Below are 17,103 nucleotides of genomic sequence, written 5' to 3' on the forward strand. Positions count from 1 at the left end.
TGCTCTTATCACTGTGCTTTGTTCAGCTACTTCTGAGCCACGGTCTCTGCAGGGAACTTTGGCTCCCACTGTGGGCAACAGGGCATGTGCGAACAGGAGTCTGAGTTGACATAACAATTTCTGGCCCGGAATGAATAGCCCAGGAGACAAAGGGACAGATTTACAGACAGCAGTGAGCCACAGGAAGGGAGAAGAGCCTTTCACAACAGCAGAACAGCTCTCCTGGGGACCGTGTGGCCAGGGTGGACACCCACAGCAGCTGTTGCTAACTTTCCATGCAACTGTGAAGACTCCCTCCTCAGGGTCCCATTCTTGGTTCCCTTGTGCATAAAGTGGGGACAGCAGTATTCAACTGGCCTTGCTCACCAGACTCTCTTCAACCTAAATTGATGTTTAAGACCTTTGGGTAAATGTGGAGACAAAGGCCATGTCCCAGCCCCCTGGAAGTTCACAGTCTTCTGCTGTAAGACTTGGAGGGCCTTATGGTAGTAAGGACTTTAAAAAATAGGAGGCTCGATAAAATGTAAGGCATTTTGAATAAAAGGCGGAAAGGGCCTCATCTGACTTTCTGATTGCTTTTTTCAGCGGGATGGCTCTTGTCAGTTCATCTTGGAGTATAAAACACCCAGCAATGGAAGGTGTTCTAGGCCTGAGGGTTGGTGGTGAAGAGTGAGCAATCTTCTCCTCCATCTCCCACAGCCATCGGTGATTTCCAATCAACTCACTTGTAACCACGATGCAGGATGGTCAGTGATTCCCTGAAGCTGAGCTCCACGATGTCCTCCCCCATTCCTGCTGAAATCACCCAGGAAACAGTTCAGTGATTTTGTTCCCAATCAGTGAACTTTGTGGTTTTAAAAGGCATCTAGAAATTGCCCTGTACCCATGCTCCTGGACTTGTGATGGGACGACCCCTGGAAAGTGCATGGGGTGTTGGTTGACATATCTGTTGCACCCATAGGGTGCACTAGACACCCTGAACCCTAGATCATCCTTGCTTGGCCCAGCCTGCTGTAAGTGTACTCCCAACACCAGCAGGAGCCTCCAGTAGGGCAAAACCATCTGACACAGAGGCTGTTTTATAAGAAGGTGTTGCAGAGCTCACAGAACTTTTTGGATATTATACTGACATGGAAACAGAATGACCATGTGGGTACTTGAAATACAGTTTCCACTGGATGCATATCGGTGAAGACTGTTGCCCAGGTTGGCCCCCGGTGGGGGACACTGTCTGTGCTTTGTCTCCTGGGTCCTTGCTCCAACTCAGAGGGGTTTCCATTGTCGGGTGAGGAGCAGTGAAGTCTACTCTTCCTCTTTGTAATGCTCTAGACCTTTTAGTCCCATTTTCCTAATTGTTGAAGAGCTCTTGGCATATTTGGAACCACAGTATAAAATGGATATTAGGGAAAACCAATTATTTTTTATTTTGGGAGATAAGAGAAAAATGGTAGCTCAGCACTATGCTTGGCCTAGGCTCTTAGGACTTAGAAACGGTTGAAAGCACACCAGATACCCTCCCAGAGCTATGCTGATCAGCAGGACTGCAGGAAAGGATCATTTTGTACCAGGAGTTTTATGTTATGCTGTGTATAAATTGAATTTGTATTTGCCATGATTTTTCAGGGATAAATTCACAGCCTAGAGGAATATTAACTAGTCCTAGAAATGGTCTACAAAACAATAGAAAATCAAAGAGCCCCAACTCATTATGTCCTCCTTCTCCATTGATGCAAAACAGAAGTTCTCTGCCTGGAGCAGACCTTGTCCTCAGAAGGACATGCACACAGAAAGGAGATGCACCTGAGTTTTGCAGGCGTGGGGGCTGTCTGAGCAGCGTGTATGGGAGCACCAAGCTATGAATGGCTTGAGAAGGTTACTGCTATGCATGGGAATTAGTGTGGCAGTGGCCTCACTGTTCTGCTGAGCCCCTGAGAATGGGATTTAATTTCTTGGAGCCCAGAACCCCCTCTGGATAGTATGCACCAAGCCTGGTGTGCAAGTTGCTTAGTAAAGGTTTGTTGTCTGACCCTCTGGACACTCTAAAATGTATGGTCCTCTGGGTCAAGGTCCCACAACCTTGGCACAGCGATATCAGGGCCTGGTGATTCTTTGTCCTGTGCACAGTAAGATACTTAGATGTCCCTGGACCTTAACCATTAGATGCCAGTAGCCAACAAAACCCCACATACACACCAGTTCTGAAAACCAAACGTTCCAATGTTGCCAACTGTCCTGGAGGTCACTCCAGTTGAGGACCTCTGATGCAAGCACACCTACAGGATCTCATTTTGAAGAATGTACCAAACACCTCCAGTAAGAGGTCTTCTGGGGATCAGATAAGAACACCAAAAAGCAAAATGGAATAAGATGAAATCAGATGAGAAGGTCAAGATCTTGTTCTTCATGCTTAGTATGGTTTATCAGGGGCTTGCAATCCTCACATGCAGATACTAATACTGACCGAAGCCGTTTACCTTCCAGAAGTTACTGGGAGGAGGGCTGGCTGTGTTTACCCAAGGCCTGCAGTCCCTGCTCACCCACAGGTCTGCTTGGAGTTGCTCGTTTCTTCATGAACACTTCCCATCTGGCTCACAGTCGCATCCTGTCCGTCTTTCTCCCTCAGTGATGGAGGGGGTTGGTGTAGGTAGAAGTTTGCTTATCATCATGATTGCACTTATTCATTTAGAACACTGAATTCCCCTTGAGATGACAAATTGGTTCTCTGTTGAAGGTATGCAGCTGGCTGTTTACACCAGGCCCTATAATTAATTGGGTCCTGTCACTGGAACGCATGCTCTCCTTCCTTGGCTTTTCAAGTGTGAAATCTTAGAAGTGGCCCTGCAAAGTGGAAGCTTCTGGTCACATTAACTGAAGGGAGCAGATCTTCAAGGCCAAACCTTCTGCACTCTATTTTTTAATTGGCTCTTGACATGGGATGTAGTTCCCTAACCATTCACGTCCTTGGTTGAATCTGGACCGCTTTAAACATTCATTATTCCACAGAATTGGTCTCAGCTTGTTTTAGAGTTATTGTTTCACAAAGCTTATTTAGACACCGCTCTGGCCTCCCTTCTAGTTTATGTAAGTATTTTCTCCTGAGACCCATTGCTTGCTTCCCCAAGTGTCCAAGGCTCTACTGACCATGAAATCTTATTCATAATCTATTGTGAGGCAGAACAAAGGCACCAACTGGACATGGCCTGCACTCACCCAAACTTTCCCATAAACATATATATGTATGTGCTTCTGTTTCCTAGAAAAGTGTCAGAGTTCTCGGGTGTTGTGGAAATGTACCTTTGACAAAAACCAAAGCTGAAAGTATAGAGCTGACCGTGCTCCTCCTCAGTTCAGCTTTTATTTCATTGCTCCAGCCTTGGCCCCCATTTCCAAAAATCTCCTAAGGTAAGTTTCCATTCATCTCATCATCTCCCTCCTTTCCATCCCAAACACACAAATTTCTGGTAAAGAAGAGGGAGGACAGTGGTCAAGAGAAAATGTCAGATATTAAGAGAAGATAATTGCATATTCCTCAATGACACATGAAAGATTGATTTAAAATTGATTTGATTAGCCAATGCAGGTACAAACAAAACAACAGACCCAATTGCTCAAGATGCCAGGTTTTTAAAATGATTTGATCAAATAAATGGTTGATCTGAGGTCCTGCCTCGATGAACTCATGTAAACATACATTTTAAAACAGATTTTTCAAGGAAATCTAATGGACTTAGAACATTGAAGTCAAACAACGCAAGAAATGTGTAAATACAGAAGAATCTTGTCTCCCGTAACTGACAACTCTCTTTGGAACAATTTATCATTTAATTTATCTGAACATCAAAAGAATTCCTCATTTTGAAATATTTTTTTTTCAAAAAAGATCATTAAATTACATGTTTCTTTCAAACACAATCCAAGCTGGAATGGAAGTCTTCGTGTATGTATCTATTGGTGTTTAAAATTATAATTCCCCTCAAGAGACACCACCTGGTCAAAGAGAGCTTGGTTCTGTTCAAAGGACAGAAAAGTTTAAAAATTATAATTTAGGGGATCCCCTTCCAAAAGGATGTGAAAACCGTTAAAGGAACTGCATTTATGAAGTGGCATGAATGCCTTTTTCTTTCTGAAGGCAAGGATGGTCTGGGTAGCCCAGAGACCAGGCCCCCAGGAGATTAGCCTCACTGCATCTTCGAGGCCAACATGACTCAGTTTTCAATGTTCCCAAAGAGTGAGTTTATTCTGTAACAAAATTCTGTGTGTTTGATAGTGGGGACCACAGCCCCCTGCACCATCTCTGCTTCTTGTTCATGGAGAGCCAAGGCCACTGAGCATTCCTGGATGGAAAGGGACAGGAGTGTGGCACCGGGGTGTGCCCTCCCATTCCCTAACCACAGGACCTCTTTGTTCTCTCCTTCCTCTTATTTTAAAAAGAGATTTGGAACATCTGTTTCACTTGAAGAAAACTTTTATTATTTGCAAAACTCCTGCCTCATCCCTTCCTAAAACTCCTTTGGAGACCCTGCAACTGAGCTAGCCCATTACTCAAACAGCACAGGGATCAGATTCCAAGTGCCTCTGGGCTCAGCTGGCCAAAGGAACAAGGGTGGAATGTCAGGGGCATACCTGGGGTCACAAGCTCAGTTTCCCCTCCCCTTTCAAGAGTTTGTGGGAGGAAGATTTTGTGCGGGTCACCATCAACCACTTATACCTTGTGTGGAGGAAGAAATGGATTGCTTTTTCCAAGCTCCCGGGACCTCCCTTGATGTCAATCTGGCTCTGGACTACAGTTACCTGAAAACCACCTCAGTCACTACCAGCATTAGGAACTTTTTGTTGTTGTTGTTTTTTGTTTTAAGAAAAGGGGAGCTTCCCACTTCCCTCCATTTAAAACTTCAGTTTTTAACTTATTTATTTTTATGTGGTGCTGGGGAATGAACCCAGGGCTTCACACATGCGAGACAAGCACTCTACCATTGAGCCACAACCCCAGACCTACTCAAAGCTTCAGTTTGTAAAATTGTGATAAAAGACACATAACCCAGAATTTATCTGTCATGGAGCCGTTTCTGAGCGTGCAGCTCGGCAGCATTGAGTCGACCCCCACTGTTGTACAACCGTCCCACTTTTTACCCCCAGGGCTTTTTCATCTGAAACTCTGTCCCCATTAAGTGCTAATTCCCTTTTCTCCTCTGGGCTCAGCACCTGACACCCATCACTCTCCTTTCTGTCTCTGCGACTTTGCTCTAAGTGCCTCCTGTGAGTGCAGCCATACAGTACTTTTCCTTTTGTGGCCGGCTTATTTCACTTCAAGGTCCATCCATCTTGTAGCATGTGCCAGAATTTTCCTTGTGTATTGTATGCATGTACCACATTTGGTTCACTCCCCCATCCTTGGACGTGGAGTTGATTCTATCTTTTGGCTGTGGTGAAGAAGGCTATTATAAACATACCTGTTCATGTCCCTCTGTGTTTTGGGGACATTTTTATTTTCTGAGGAATGAGTAGACTGTTTCTCATAGTAGCCGCACCATGTTACCTCCCCACCAGCCACGGACAAGGGCCCCCGCTGATCCACATCCTCATCCCTCATCCCCACTCCCTCGCTCCCTTCTTTCCTCTGCATGAAGGATAGGAAAGGATATTTCACTGTGGTTCTGATTTGTATCTTTTAATATTTAGTGATATTGGACATCTTTTCATGTGCTCATTGGCCACTTATCTACTTCCTTCAGAGAAAAGTCTATTCCAGGTCTTTGATTTTATTTTTAAATCTTTTTGCCGCAGTTGTTGGGTTTCAGGAGTGCTTTGTATATTCTGGATGCTAATCCCTTATCAGATGACTAACTGGCAAACACTCGGCTTCCGTTCTGGGTCCTGCCCTTTTACTCTGTGGATACTGTCTTCAATGCGTAAACATTTTTAATTCTGGTGAAGGTCAAGTTGCCATTTGCTTTTTTGCCTGTGCTTTTGGTATCGTATGCAAGAAGTCACTGCCAGATCCATGAAGCTTTCCCCTGTGTTTTCTTTTAAGAATTTATAGTTTTAACTCTTATGTTTAGATTTGGGATCAATTTGAGTTCATTTTAGTATGTAGTATTAGTAAAGGTCCGATGTCATTCTTCTGCATGTGGAGACCCAGCACAAGTTTTTGAAAAGACTGTCCTTTTCCCATGGGAATGAGCTTGGCACCTTGTTGAGAATAATTTGCCCAGCTATGTGAGGGCTTACATTTTGGTTTGCCATTAGTAACTTTTGCTGTATTCAGGCATTCTTTGGATTTGCCATGTTTTCATGAGGTCTATGTCATTTCTATGACTGTCTAGGTGCTACATTATATTAGAAACGTTTTCAGAATGGTGCCCAGATTTTCTTATTACTTTGTATCTTGGTGTTGCCTAGCGGCTTTCTTTTTTATTTGCTAGGATTAATCTGATCAATGTAATCAGGCAGGCCTTATTGACTCATGTGACCTGTTAAATGAGTTTACATTGATTCCTATTTGGTACTTGCCACCCTGGGCATGTCATAGGCAGACTATGAGTACCTATGGGGATTGACTCCAGGACTCTCCTTCGCCTCTAAGACCACCAAACTCTGATGTTCAAGTCCCTTATATAAAACTACGTAGTATTTGTGTAGTGGCACCCCTTCCTCCACCAATGCATCTTGAGCTTCTCCAGAGACCCTCACCACAATTGTTCTTGTTAACAAAATATCATCAAAGACCTCTGCAAAAGGGCTCAATGTGGTTAGACACCTATTTCCTGTTGTTCTGCTCTGTCTTACAAAAACTAAATTTAACCGTGGACTTAATGGATGTACTCTGCTTTTGTGGTATAATCTGTAAAAATCCCTGACTGTTCTAAGAAAGGGAACAATAGGCACCTTCTGAGAACTCAAAAAAAAAATAACTTTTATGTATTTTTTATGTAGACCCCTGCAAAAATGAACATCTCAAGCCGCGCCACCACTGGGTATAAAGTAAAAAGAATTTCTAGACCCTGTGTTCTGAGGGACAATTTGTTTTAGTCGAAAACCCCCTCTGGAGTGCCTGCAGCCAATAAACCTGCTTCCTGCTAATTCCTCCAGTGTTCAGCCTCATCTGTCCTACTTCATTTGCATATAACTTATGTACATCTTCCTACATACATTAAATCATCTCTAGATGATGTATGATACCTACTACAACATAAATGCTACATGGAAATCTGTTATGCTGTATTGCTTAGGGAATAATGACAAGAACAAAAGCCTGTACATATTCAGTACAAGATGCATTTTTCCCCCAAATATTTTCATTCCATGTTTGGTTGACTCTGTGGACAATGGCTGCTGGATAACAAGTGTGGCCACTAGTACCAGGATATGTAAGCCCCTATCGTCAGAGGGAGCAGCGGCCCAGTGGGGTTGAATCACGGTAGAATACTCTTTTTCAGTCCCATTTTCTGGATCTTTATTATCCTCCCAATCTAAACTCTGGACTGGCACAGGTCTTAGCCTTGTGGCCCCATGTTCTTGCCAGGTGAGCACATTTTGAAGCTCGGAGTGTAACCCACCTCTAATGGCTCCTGAGGGAAGGTCTCCGGATCCATGTGGTGAAGTCCTGGGACCTTTCTGAGCGTCAGCTTCCTCATTGTAAACCAGGTATTAAGTGCCCTTCCTGGCTGCTCTGCGTGCTTGATAGTGGACGTTGCTGCCGGGCACGTAAGAAGGGGTGAGCATTATTTCAGTTTATCTTATTAACATTCAGATGAGGAAGCCCATCAAGACCACTCATATTATCAAGCTTTCCTTATTGAAAGGCTTTGAGGAAAATTAGAGTGAGAATTTAATATGGTGGAGCCCAGCACCTCTTGACTTTTCTTAAAATCTGAAAGCAAAGCTAGGAAATAAAGCATCTCAGAGCATCCCGTCCCCTCAAAGTGGGAGGAATGTGCACCATTTGTGCATTTGCACATTGATCTGTTTTTCCGAAGGTTTCACTTCCTTTTGTTTGGGTCATTTTGGAGCAGTGAAGTCAATATGCGTTAAGATGTTTTCAAACCTTAACGACGTGTGACTAGAGTCGGATGGCCTGGTGTGAGATTGGGTGGTGGGGTCCTCACCAAAGCCCAGCCCATGTGGTAGCTGGATGATGTTCCCAGGGAGTGGGTGCCTGGAGGGGAGTACCCAGGGTGATGGGCTAGGCTTCCAAAACTAACTCTCCTTATTCCTGAAACTCTTCTACGAGAATTGTGCTCTGAGTTTGAAGCGGAGACAGTCAGAATAAAAGAGAGGAAATGGTTGAACGCTGGGGAAAGGCTTTTGGGATGTGACCTTCTGATCTTGCGCACAAAGACTCCAGGAACTCCTAGTGATAGTGGCTATAAGAACATGGAGAATTCCCTGAATTCACACAGAACATACCCTTCAAAACACTTCCACACATGCCTGACTCCCAAGTTTCTACCCCAAATCCTAGAAGGCATTTGATTCCTTTCTAAGACTTGTCTCTGCCTCCCAATGTCAACCCATCATAAGATCCAGCTGGCTCTGCCCCCTAAATAGTTTCTGAATCTGATCAGACAGCGGTCCTCTATTCCTGCTGGGGCACCCCAGACAAAAACACTGCCAGCTCCTGTGTGGTCATGTGGGTATCTCAAGTGGCCTCCTGCGTCTATTCTTAAGCAATACCGTCCACTCTTTAAATGCCCTCAGAGGGCTGAGGAGATGGAGCTGAGAGAAATGAGGACTGTCCTTGGCCCTTAGGATGGAGCTCCAAACCAGAGGATTATCTGTAGGCCTTTAAACCTCATGGAATTTTCCCTCCTGCATTTCTAAGTTCTCTGGGGCCTAGGTGTCCCCTTTCCTTGGCACTGTGTCTTCCCTTTGGATTGCTACTGTCTGTCTTTGCCTCCTATATTGTATTTTGGAAACAGATGCTTTATTTCCTAGCTTCACGAGTCCACAGCTAGAGGGAAATTTTGTCTGGGATGGGTCACACCTAGGGTGATTTGATCTGAGATGGTGTTTGGATGAGATTCGGGACGTGGAGTTGATGCTGTAATGGTTGGAGACTTTGGGGATGCTGCGGTGGGGAATGTGTTTTGCACTTTTCAGTCAGTTTGGAGCAGTGAAGTCAATATGCATTAAGATGATTTTGGGGGCAACAGAATGCAGACCGTAGTGAATTGAATGGTAGTATCTCTAAAGATATTTCCACTAGGAACCTATAAACGTGACCTTATTTGGAAAAACTACTTTTGCAGATTAGTGCAGTAAAGAGATAAAATCATTCTAGATTACAGTGGGTTTTAAATCCTAAGACGTATTCTTGCAAGAAAAGGGAAGAAAAAGGACAGTGGGGAGAAGGTCATTGCAGACAGGGGCCAAGATCAGAATGATGCTGTCCTAAACCTGGAACCCCCGGAGATGGCTAAGAGGCTGGGAACCTTCTCCCCTAGAACCTTCAGAGCAGGTGTAGGCCTGCTGAAACCTGGGTTTCAGGTTTCCAGCTGTAAGAGAGCAAGTTTCTGTCTTAAAGTACCAATTTTGGGGTAATTTGCTATGGTGGCCCAAAGCACTGACATTAGCCTTCACTTCCTGCCTCTCTTTCTGTCCACCATTGCTGAGCCCGATTTGCCCCGCAGGGTCTCTGCCCTTGTGTTTCCTTTGCGGGGAAACCTTTCCTTGATGCCTGGCTCCTTCCCATCTTTGGGATCCGCTGGAATATCCGTTGCCGAGGGAGGTCTCTGCTGACCACCAGAGGTAGATGGCCTCTCCCAGTTCCTCCCTGTTGCCTCACCCCGTTGGTTCCTTTGTCACACGGACACAGCCTGTGACTTTGTCATTCATGTCATTTGCAGGTCTGTTGTCTGTGCTCCCCACTAGAACTGAGAGCATCTTAAAAGCTGGGGCCCTGCTTCCTTGTAAGGCTTGTGGTGCTGGGCTCATGGTGTCTTTGCTGAGTGAATGAGAAGCAGGGGACTGCCATCCCTCCCTTAACTTGGTACACAGAGAAACAGATGGTTTGAGGTGTCAGATCAATAATGAGCTCTTTGTATGTCTGGAGGGCCCTTGGGGGCTGGCAGGGCCTCTGTCCCCCACACTGGAATCTGTTCTTTCCTCTACTGTAGATTCCTTTTTAAAGGACTCAGGTGTCCCATTTTGCTTGCTGACTGGCTTTCCTGTGCCCTTATCACCTGCAGGCTACCCTGGACTCTGGCTCTAGGGTCTGGTGAGGTCATGCATCTGCCATTTGCTTTCATCCCCACCCCCAGTTTCTTTACTCTTCTTTTATTTCTTCTGCTCTCCAGGGACAGGACCCCTTCCCTGCAATGCCAGGGGCTGACCACCTTGGTCATCCTCACAAATTTGTGACAACCAATGGCCATTCTTTCCAAGGTCATGTAGCTCCATGTTGGGAGCTACACATTGCTAGTCTCCTGTGTTGAGCACACATGTGAGTGAATGAATGAGTCCAGAGTCCCCTCAGAACTTGACTGCCAAATCTGACAGCCATTTACCAAGGGGTGAATGTGCTTTTAAATAGTCTAGATTCATGTTTCACATTCCCCCATCTCCTGGGGAAGCCTCAGGCTGTTGGAAGTTGAGGAGCCCTCAGACCCCAGAGATACCAGCTGCACTGTAGCTGTACCCCTCAGCTCCCAGGATATATAGCTACCTTCTGGGAGGTCTGTCTTGCTTCTGAGCAAATGCACTTGGGGTCAGTAGCAAGGAGGATGACAAGAGACCCTCACATAGTCACAGCATTGCCATGCATCTTTATTGATCCCACCCAAATGATCTGACCTCTGCTCCCGAGATGGTGCCCGTGATGAGTCAGCTCCAGGTAGAGAGTCGGATGCAGGTCCCCAAGGCCCGAGGTCTCCTACCTGCTGCTCTAGGAGGGAATGGAGTCCCTTCCATTTAAGATGAACCTAGGCGTTAGAGTGCATCTTGCCAACAAACACTCCTGGTTCATGCCTGCAGATGTCAGCTCAGTTGAGCAAACTGGTTTGGTGAACTTCGTGCCAACACCTACCAGGTGCTGAAGATGCTGGAGACATGAAGATGACAGTGGCATGCACCTGGTACTCTTGGATCTCCCCTCTCATCAGAGGAGACATGGTAGGACAAAGCTGTGTGACCATGGAAGAGGACATGAGAAAGCCATGAAATGCCTGGATTTGGCATCAGGCAGACCTCACTCCTGGCCCCAGAATCTCGTCTCTTTAGCTTTTATGACCTAATTCCCCTGCTTCAGCTCCCCAGACAGTGAAAGGGGTCATAAGAGCCCCTACCCTGTGGGATACACATAAAGTGACATGGGATGAGGCACAGGAGTGTTCAGTGGAATCACGGGCCATGACTCCTCTATGCCTTGGCAGAACTCACCTCCTCTGCCACACACCTGGCTTGAGAAGGTAAACTGCTGCTCCTGTGCTGACGTCACCCTTCATAGCTTCAGGTGGAAAGCTGCTTCTCAGAGCTCTGTTGGGAGCCAAAGTCCAGTTCTTTGAGGTGGTTTGGAGGTGAGCTATCTTTGAGGGCTGCCTGCAGACACCTCCAGTCTTCCTGACAGAGATTCTAACATTGAAAATAGTTCCTTGACTTGGGCAAAATTTATTTATTGATTTATTCAAATTAGTGTTGCTGTAGACGTGTTGGGTATGTGGTAATGCCCAGCTACAGCTCTGGTCAGCAGGTCAACAGGTCATCCAGGAGCTCTTGCTTGAGGAGCAATGTCCCTGGGTGATGGGAACAGGGCTGGTAGCAACTGCAAGGCACACCCAGACAGCCCTTTGGAACCAGTATAAGACAGGCCTGCATGGCCACACCCTCACCTGGTGAGTCCAGTCTGGCCTTCGCCCAGAGTGGAGGGGCACTGGGTGGGGAGCCCAGACCTGGGCCTGCCTGGAAGCAGCCCCATTGGAAAGCCACATGTCTGGGCTGCTTTCCCATTGGCTGCTCAGCCCTGCTCATTTGCATGACAGAATGTTCCCTCTCTGTGGCTCTCTCCATCTTTAGGCACCAGGTGAACTTGGAAGGGGCTTCTCTAAGTTGGGTTGTCCTATTCTAAGGCCCTAGACTTGGCCTTCCAGCCATGGGCACCTTTGGCATTTTGCTTTGGCCAACTAATGCTGCCTTCCTGCTAAAGTCTAAGCTCTTAGAAGGCAAGGACAGTGTCTTATCACAGCTCAGACACCAAGGGGCAACTCTTCAGCATCTGTGCAGGAACACTAAGGAAGCCCAGGCCTTCCACTTGATTATTATTGGCATTGTTACCATTGTCATTATAGCAAAAATGACAGCTTATATTTGTAGAGTTATTTTGAGGCATATACTATTGTACATATGTCATTTCACTTAAAATCCCCCCACAATCCTGTGAACCAGCAAGGAGGTTTCATTATTGTGACCCTCTTCCAAGGAGGAAACTGACTTGGAGAGCCGTACATAGCGCCTTTTCCCCGGGCACCTGCACCTGACGCTGAACTGCAACCTGTGAGACCAGGCCGCTCTCTCCTGTTGCAGTCCTGGTCACCTCTGGGACAGTCTCCCTCTATAAACACCGTGTCTCCAACTCCTCCCAGCAGGAAAAGGAGAATTCCAGCCAAGAGCTGAGAGTTTTGGGCACACAAAAGTATCCAGTTAGATGGCTGATGAGGGTTTCTGTGTTTTCACTACATTTAATTTTATGATTGCTTTCTATTTACAGCACACAAGACTGGCTTCCATTTGGGTAACTGCTGCTGTCTCTTCTTATGGCAAAAAATTCAAGAAAATAATGTTACTGAGTAAAATATAAACAGTAAGTAAATGGTGGTGGGGGAATGCCCAGCTAGGGCAGGAGGCCTGGGGCGGGAGTTAGTGACTGCAGTGGAGGCCCCAGGGTCCCAGGACTTTCTTGAGCTTGGCCTTTCCCCCACTGAATGCCCAGCCTCTTCCACCACTCTCCTCTGGTTGCCTCTGTCTCACATTCTTCTCTAACAATTCCCTGGCTTTCCAAGTGCAAAGAGGATGTCACACTTCAGTATGCCCTGGGCACCGAGCACAGTGCTGGGAGTTGCTGGTGATTGATGGGTTCCTCTCTCCTGGGCTTGACTGATCCCTGGCAGCATCTGGCAGGCAGGAATCATGGTTCACAGCAGTGAAGAAAAGGCTTGGAACTTTCTTATCAGTAGTGTCACCAGGCACCTCTCCCTTCTGGCTGATGGTCTATGGTGACCACAGCAGGGAGGTTGGCCAGGGGCATGGAGCTGCTGAAAGCTGTTGAGATGGCTGGAGAGTGAATGAAGGGAATGAACCTGTTCAGAAAATTTGATGGGAAGGAGCCTCTGGTAAAACGTGTACATTTATAATTTAACTTACTTTGTAGCTTAACTTCTGTTAAAACAATAACCCTAGGAATGGTGGTGGTCCACACAAGCATGTCACATTACTTCAAAAATGTTAATGTTGCAAGCATCTCTCCAAGACTGTGCCCCATGTACATTGGGGTGAGTCCCCTGGTCTGGAAGCCTCTCTGGGAGAGGCCTTCTCTTTCACCTCTTGGGGTCTCCACTCATGTGGAATGGTGTCCTCCCCGCCTGCTGGGCTTCCTCAACATGTTCATTCCTGTCTTTTTCATGGCATTCACCCTGACCTGCCACCAATTCCATCCTTCATTTGTTTTGCCTTCTTGTCTTTGTGGCAATAGGCACAGAGGTGCCATCTTGTTCTCACTTTCAGCCAATCACCAGACAGGTGAGTGAACTCAGGTGAGTGAACTCAGTACCTAGAACAGTGCCCAGCTTCAGTAGGTGCTTAGTGAATAGTGAACAAATAAAGGGGCCACCGTAGAACCCCTTCAGATATATTTTCATGGAGACTCCTCTTGACATCTCTGCAAACTAAGTCTAATCCTAAGATTTAAAGGAAAAAAAAAAAGCCAAACCACTTCCATTTCCTCCCCAATCCATCACCGTGCTCAGGCAGGAGACTGCTGTCTCAGTGCTCCACGGCTCGGAGAAGAAGGTATCAGGTCAAACCCTGCCCTCCCTGGATTTCTGAACTTGAGTTATGACTTCCAGACTTTTTTGCATGACTCCTTTGTTTAACTTGTGTCCTGCTGAGGCGGCTTCTCTTGTCTTTTTGAAGGAAATTGTTTTCACACGAGAAAATGTGGAGCTCATTAAAAACCCGATTGTGAAATTTCTTTCAGAAGAAAAAGGGTTTCTGCCACTGCTTGAGAAATTCTGCAGAGTCCGGTGTCCAGTCCACATTTTAGAAGTCCCAGGTCAGGCAGCTGCTTCCCCGTGAGTGCTCCCCCACCTCGCCTGCATCCAGATGGCTTTCCTGTCCCTGTCCCAATCCCTTCTCCTTACTTCTCTTCCAAGTCTGAGCTGTCCCCCAGGTGTGAGGGAGACCTAGGTGGGGAGGAAAAGAAGGAATGTGGGCAAGTTCAGTATCTTTTTACTCTGATCCTGGTAACAAAAGTTTGAGTGGTTCCAACATAAGGAAATGAAGCCAGCTGTTTGGGGGAGGGAACCCACAAACTTCAACAACAATGAATCACCTATGTACTCCATAAATGCCTCTATTTAACCACAGACTCTGAAGTTTGATACCAGCAACTTAGGTGTGGAGTGCAAATTCACATTGGACCCAGCCAACCTTTGTTTACAAATGGATTCCTCAAGCTCATGATATCATTTTAGGCCTGTTGTAGGACCTCATTTCCTACTCGTGGTAGATTGCAAGTGATTCTTCAAACCTTCCTTAGCATGCCCTTTACCTTGTGACCTGTGTGCCCTCCTGAATCACAAGAGCTTGGTCAAATGATGGTCACAGACAGGCTTGTAAAGGGCCGTCCATTGGGCTTTATGGCTCTAAAGTCCCTTCTATTGCCATGGGAAGGACATCCTGACTGGTCTCCTGGAGATGAGAGATACGTGGAGCAGAGCATTCTTCTTTCTATCAAGGCCACCCTGGACCCTTCAGCAGCCAATCCACCAGACAGGTGACCATCACAAGGCTATCTAGCCAGCAGTGACATCACAGGGCTATCCAGCCAGCAGGGGCCTTGTGGAGCATCACTATGTTTTGAGGTTGTTTGCTATGCCCATGGTTGTGGCAATAGATAAGTTACTCACCACTCTGAAAGAACTTCTGATCTAGGGGGAGAAAAATGTTTACACACAACTAGGATTTCTGCATCTGCAGCCATTGCTGGGTAACATTGATTAAATATTTATTTTGTTTTGGGTCCTACATTCAATGCATTACCTACATTCTCTCATACTAACCCTCCTAGGTATATAACTATCATTATTTCTATTTTACAGATGAAAATACTGAGAGAGGTGAAGGGCTTGCCCAAGGTCACTCAGCTCAGCAAGTGGGGGAAGAGTGAAGATTTTAATCCAGGTCCCTTTAACTTCAAAGCCCATGAGCATTACCATTATGTTTTGCAGCAAGTCTTAAGTGTTTAAGCAGCAATGAGGTTCACGACATATTCCTTTAAGACAGACAAATCAGGTGGAACTTGCTAGAAGAGACAGCGTTTGAACTGGCATCTGAAGTGGCTTTGGGCAGGATTCCATGCAATGTGGTAGGAATAGAGAAGTGCTTGAGTGGATATATATATATATTTTTTTCCTGTAAACAGAGCAAGGTGTTCAACAGCTGCTGCAGTCAAGTTTCCAAATCCAGCGAATGGTTGCATTTGGTGACCTCAGGAACCCACTGCTGGACAAGCCTTACAAAGATACAGTTAGTGAAAAATTCCCTTGATACTAGTCGAGGCTACTTCAAGGAGGTAAAACAGGCAGGTGTGTTTTGTGGCATGTTGACTTAACCTGCTCAAAAGCATCCTCCCTTTAATCTGCTGAGATGCCTGGAATTCCCACCTCGTGCTGAGGCGCTAGAGGTGCCAGTTAAAGTGCACACATGCTCTTTGAGATAAGTTGAGAGGAGGGAAGGTGCATGAGCCTGCGCAGGGATGCCTGTGGTCTGGGAGCCCTCCACAGGGACGGGAAAGAGGAACTGGAGGCATTGCCAAGGAAAATGGGCACCAAGCATGGGCTGAAAATTCCAAAAACAAATCTCAAGACATTTCCCCCAGGGCTGGTGCTGATGAAAATGGAATCTCTGTGCCCTTCCATCAGAAAATAGCCCCGTGCAGGCTCGTTGCTCCTGCCAGGTAGCCTCAAGGCTCTGGTCAGCCCTGCACCTGATGGGTACCGAAAACATGGCTTCAGGGCTGGGGAAGCCCCTGCCCCCAACCCCCTGTGGACTTTCTACCCCCACAGGATGGGGTTTTGGACAAGCTTTCATGTCTCAACTGCTAGAATTATAGAATCTCAGACTTTCTAGACAAACCTCAAGTACTCGCATGGGTAGCTCTTCCCACAACCAAATCTCACTGGTTCTGGCTGGCAGGACTTGGCTGTGTGGCTTTGGAACAATCACCACATTTAAGATTGTGCTAATTTCCCATTGCTGCTCTAACAAATGACCATCAACTGGTTTAAACAATACAATTGTATTTTCTTACAATCTGGAGGTCAGAAGTCTGGCAAAGCAGCTGGCAGGACCATGTTCCTTCTGGAGGCTATGGGGAAGGACCCACTTCTGTGTCTTTTGCAGGTTCCAGTGACCCCTGCTCTCTTTGGCTGGGGGCCCCTGTCACTCTGACCTGTACTTGGTTGTCACATGTCCTGCTCTGACCAGGCTCCTGTATTGTGAAAACTACAAATGTCTTATGAAGACATTTGTCATGACATTGGGGCCCCCTAAATAATGCAGTATAATCTTGCATGTCAAGATCCTTCATCACAGGGCTGGGGTTGTGGCTCAGTGGTAGAGTGCTTACCTAGCATGCACAAGGCACTGGGTTCAATCCTCAGCACCACATAAATGTAAAATAAGATATTGTGTCCACCTAAAACTTAAGAATAAATATTTAATAAAAAAAATCTCTCATCACAGCTGCAAAGTCCCCTCTGCCATATTAGGTGACACTCTCACAGATTCTAAGAATTAGGATGCAGACACTTTTGGGGGACCATTATTCTGCTTATCTCAAAGGTGATATGATATTCTGATTGATTAGTCCAGATTCACAAGCCTGACCCTGGA

The sequence above is a fragment of the Spermophilus citellus genome (assembly GCF_964194105.1).
Source record: "Spermophilus citellus genome assembly, chromosome: 4".
Lineage (NCBI taxonomy): Eukaryota > Metazoa > Chordata > Mammalia > Rodentia > Sciuridae > Spermophilus > Spermophilus citellus.